Genomic DNA, 5,851 nt, shown 5'->3' with positions numbered 1-5,851 from the left:
GTTGCCGGACCCGGAAAAAGACAAAAAAAAAAAAAAAAAAAAAAAAAAAACTAAGTATCTCACTTAACTTCAGTCTTAAGAGAAAAAAATTAAAACTACACTGAGATATCATTTTCCATTTTTGAGACTGGAAAAAACACAAACGTTGGAAAAACACACTGTTGGTGAGTATATAGGGAAATAGAAAGTCTCATCCACTGCAGATGGGTGTGTGAGTTGACATAAGCTATGTGAAGGTCATGTGGGCACCATTTATCAAAATTACAAATGTATATAGTCTTGGACGCAGCAATCCGGCTTCTGAAAAGTCACCTACAGATGCATCTGCAGGCATAAAATGATGCACGCACAAGGCTATTTGATGCGGCGTTGTTTTTTTTCCCATCAAAAAACTGGAAACGGGGGCCGGCCCGGTGGCGCACTGCTACAGTGCGCCGCTTGGGAGTGTGGTGGTGCTCCTGCCGAGGGTTCGGATCCCACATACAGACCGGTTCCCGCTCACTGGCTGAGCGAGGTGTGGGAGCAACACCGAGGGTTGCGATCCGGTTGCCGGTCCTGGTCCGGTACGGGCGCGACACTGAGGGTTGTGATCCATTGCCGGACACGAAAAAAGACAAAAAGGAAAAAAAAAAAAACTGGAAACTGCCCAAATGTCCATGTGGTTCAATAAATAAATAAAGTTCAATACCATGAAACACAATAAAGCTGTTAAAAATAAATAAAGAATGCTTACTACAAACTTATACAGAAAGATCTCCAAGATACAGCAAGTGATAAAAGCTAGTTGCAGAACAGGGTGCAACGTTGTAAATACATAAGTGATCTTTTCTGTAAAAAGTTAAGAAAATACAAAAAAATACATGCATAAATATATAAATATGGCAGATACCTAAGAAATGTATTTTGGAAGATGGGAGGGAGGACAGAGCGCAACTTAGATGGATGGGGGACAGGAGTTAAAGGAGACTTTTCACATTACACCATCTCACATGGTTAGGTTTTAAACCATGTGAATGTATTACCTACTCAAAAACCAAAACAAAAATTGAATTTTAAAAACCTAAATTCAACCTAAAAGAAAAAAAAGCTAGCATCCAGAACATAAAGACAAATCTCTGCAATCTGAGAGCAAAAATATTTTATACCACAAACAAAATGTTATTTTAAAAGTTAACTTTGTCACTATTTCATCTTCAATTTTCACCATAGTTATCTTGAAACATGAAATAATTATGCTGAGTGAAAGAAGCCAGACCATAAAAGAATCCATGCTGTATGATGCCCTTCATATAAAAATCTACAAAATGCAAACAAATCTATAATGACAGAAAGCAAATCAGTAGTTGCTCAAGGAAGGGGGAGCAGGAAGGGGTGGAGGAGAGATTACAAAGGGCACAAAGACACTTGAGGGTCGGGTCTTGATTGCGTGGTGGCTTCACGGGTGTGTATGTATGTCAAAACTTATCAAATTGTGCTTTTAGTATGCGCAGCTTATTGTAAATTACACTTCAATAATGTATTTTTAAAGTCCATTTCATCCTTTTTTCCATTTTTTTTTTCCTTTTTGTCTTTTTCCGTGTCCGGCAACGGATCGCAACCCTCAGTGTTGCCCCCGTACCGGACCGGACGGCAACGGGATTGCAACCGTCGGTGTTGCGCCAGCACCTTGCTCAGCCAGTGAGCGGGAACAGGTCTGTATGTGTGACGGCAACGGGATCGCAACCGTCGGTGTTGCGCCAGCACCTTGCTCAGCCAGTGAGCGGGAACAGGTCTGTATGTGTGGTTGAACCCTCGGCGGGAGCGCTGCCGCACTCCCAAGCAGCGCACTGTAGCAGTGCGCCACCGCGCGGCCCCTTTTTTCCATTTTTAATTTTAGTTTTATTAGGTTTTATGATATATGTATATACAAGTACTCTCATATAGGCAGTAATTATGCATATAATTTATAAATATTTTCTATAAATATATTTGAGGGTGTGTGTTCAAAAAATTTCTCATTGAAAGAGGTATGTAATCACAAATGCACGGGAACTACTGGTTGAAGCCAGTTTCAACCCCAATTTCACAGCAGGGACGCCCACACATTTATCTGCTACACTCTACTGCCCTCTGCTGTTAGTATGTTTTGTAACCACCCTTAATCTCCTCTAGACTAGAGCTCACAGACTTAATGATGAGGAAAGATGGATCCCTGGGTAAAGTATTTTTTTTTCAAAGCTCTACTTGGAACCAAACCCTTCTAAACTACACACACACAGACAGACAGACAGACAGAGAAGCAGCTCCATTTCTTTCTACCACACCAGCCTCAAGGGAGATAAGATATTAGAACCGTTTCTATTCAAAGCTGTAAATGAGAAAAAACAAAAAGGAAACGATCAAGACCAAGTCTGAACTTGGAAACCTTTCCCCAGCACCTGTGATGCCCCTGAATGCAAAGGGTGTTCCTTAAAGGACAAGGTTACGTTACATTATTTCTCCACATAACTCAGAGACTTAAAACCAATTCTCTTGTCAGCCAAGGTTGCAAGAAAAGTTAACTATAAGAACTATGTATTCTGGTGGTAGCCCAGAGAGCTACTTACTGATGAGCTTTGATAGAAACCCACAGCCCCCTGACTAGTGTTTCTCTACTGTTGTTTGCAATGATTTCTAAAATGGGTGAGCTCAGAAATCAACCCACAAACCTATAGCCAACTGATCTTTGACAAAAGCACGAAAAACATACACTGTATAAAAGACTGCCTCTTCAATAAATAGTGCTAGGAAAATCGGACATCCATATGTGAAGAATGAAACTAAGCCTGTACCGTTTGCCATATACCAAAATGAACTCAAAATGGATTAAAGACTTAAATATGAGACCTGAAACTATAAAACTCCTGAAAGAAAACATAGGGGAAACACTTCAGAAAGTGTGACTGGGCAAAGACTTTATGAATAAGATCCCAAAAGCACAGGAAATGAAAGAAAAAATAAACAAATGGGATTATATCAAACTACAAAGCTTCTGCATAGCAAAAGAAACAATTAACAGAGCGAAAAGACAGCCTACAGAATGGGGGGAAATATTTGCAAACTATGCATCTGACAAAGGATTAATATCCAGAATATGCAAGGAACTCAAACAACTTAACAGTAAAAAAACCAAGTAACCTGATTAATAGATGGGCAAAGGAGCTGAGTAGGCATTTCTCAAAGGAAGATATACAAATGGCCAACAGACATGTGAATCAATGTTCAACATCACTCAGCATCAGGGAAATGCAAATCAAAATTACACTGAGATATTGTTCCGCCCCAGTTAGACAGGCTGTTATCAAAAAGATGGAGAACAACAAATACTGGTGAGAATGTGGAGAAAAGGGAGCCCTCCTACAGTGTTGGTAGGACAGTAAATTGGCACAGACATTATGGAAAACAGTATGGAAGTTCCTCAAACAACTACAGATAGAACCACCATGTGATCCAGCAATCCTACTGCTGGGTTTATACTCAAAGGAATGGAAATCATTATGTCAAAAGGATACCTGCACTCCCATGTTTATCACAGTTCTATTTACAACAGCCAAGAGTAGGAACCAAACTACTGTCCATTATCAGATGACTGGGTAAGATAAATGTGGTATATTTACACAATGGAATACTACTCTGCCATTAAAAAAGAATGAAATACTGCCATTCACAGCAACAGGGATGAACTTAGAGAAAATCATGTTAAGTGAAATAAGCCAGGAGCAGAATGAGATACCACATGACCTCACATGGTGGGAGCTAAAAAATAAACAAATAAATTTTTTTTTAAATGAAAGAAAGATACAACAATCATAATAATATGTTGAACTTTCAAAGGGAGAGAAAAGAACAGAGGTTACCAGAGGTGGCAGGGGGGATAAGGGAGGAATTGGTAAAGAGCCGCAAAAAAAGATTACATTGTCTATTGTTGAATATGCTAATTATCATGATTTGAGCCATGTATTGCACACAAGTATTGATATTCAACTCTGTACCCCATAGATATGTACAGTCAAGTATGTTACAATAAAAAAAAAAAAGCAAAACCAAAACTCTTTGTTGAAGCTTAACCCCAAATGTGACTGGATTGGAGACAGAGCCTTAAATGAGTTTATACAACAACAAACAATAAATAAAATGGATGAGCTCATTGCTTCAATTTAGGCTGCACTACGACACATGGCCAATTCAGTTCACATTTCAAATAATGCTGTATGATGGGATCTAGCCAATGGATTAACCATTTTAAGTGTAGTTCAGTAGTGTTATGTATATTTCACATTATTGTGAAACAAATCTCTAGAACTTTTTCTTATCCATTAGACAAGTCTTTTTGCCCTCTACCCCCACCCCCTGGTAACCACCATTCTACTTTCTATATCTATAAATGTGACTACTTTAGATAGCTCAGATAAATGGAGTCATACAGTATTTGTCCTTTTCTGGCTGACTTATTTCACTTAGTATAGTCGTCAAGTTTCATCCATGTTGCAATTTGTGATAGGATTTCTTTCCTATTTTAAGACTGCATAGTATTCCATTGTGTGTATATGCCTCATTTTGTTTATCTACCCATTCCTCAATGGGCATTTGGATCACTTCCACCTATTGGAAGCACTATTATGAACAGCACTGCTATGACACAAAATATTTTTAAGTTTAATTTGCATTAACATTTTCTTCATCACTTTTTTAAGTCTAGGCAGTCAACAAAATATAAATTAAGCCTCGCTATGTAGTGTCTGCTGATTTCTGTGATGTAAATACTCCCAGCATAACTGATTCCAAGATGTTAATGTGATGTCACCGAGCATGGAGTTGGGATGTGATTCCAAGTAGCACAGCATTAAATAGCATTTCCAGCATACAGATCCCATAGATGTAAATAAACTCAAGAGCAGAGATAACAGTAAAATAATTAGATAAATTTTGAATAGGTATACTTTTGTCTTTAATAGGATGTATTTAACTATAAGTTTATATAATTTAATTTTTAATGATGGTTGCGATTAACCAATAGGTCACAAAATTCCTGAAAATGTAGCAGTTAGCTCATGAACAGTCCAGCACACCACCAAAACATACACAAAAAAAGTGCCCATGCAGCCAGCACCCATGCCAGGAAACAACAGGATCGGAAACACAACATGATCAGATCCCCAGCAGCCTCTGTCCTATCCCCTCCTTGTGTTGGTTACTCCATGATTAACCTACAACAAGGATTTCGTTCTAGTTTCCTTTTGTGCTTCATCGAAATAGAATCATAAGCCTGCAGTTCGACCTGTTAACACCGGAGGCCTCTCATGAGGCAAAACCAGAATGTGGTCCTGGAGGGCCCTGCCTCTCCAACCCAGGCCCCCAGCCCATGCCATCCTCTGTGGGGAGGAGGTGGCCGGTCACTCATGCCCCAGGGTGGCAGGAGATGGAGAAATGTCTGAATGCTGAATCTGTGCGAGGGTGAGTCCCCGGAGGAGACACGGAGCCACAGGGTCCCCAGGGTAGATATGGGGACCAAGGTTGGGCAAAGGAACCCTGGCTGGGGCTTTTGCCTCAACCCCAGTGCGGCCTACCTGTGAATTAGCATGGCCCCAAAGAGGATGCTCCTGCCCGGCTACCTCAGTAGCTCTGTTATTTGAGTCCTAAACCTTCATCTCGGCTCAGTAGGTCATACTGCCCTGATCTAGAGGAAGTGAACCTGTGGAAAAACACTTTGAGAGAAGAATAGGGGAAAAGAAATAAGAGGGTACTTCCAAAAGTTCCTGGAAAGATTCGTGTTAGCTTCCAATTCCGCTTTTCCATGAACTTTTTGAAGTACCCTCCTCTAGCACAGAGGTTA

The sequence above is a fragment of the Galeopterus variegatus genome, unplaced genomic scaffold, assembly GCF_000696425.1.
Source record: "Galeopterus variegatus unplaced genomic scaffold, G_variegatus-3.0.2 Scaffold391, whole genome shotgun sequence".
Classification (NCBI taxonomy): Eukaryota; Metazoa; Chordata; class Mammalia; order Dermoptera; family Cynocephalidae; genus Galeopterus; species Galeopterus variegatus.
Note: the sequence above shows the minus strand (reverse complement) of the source record.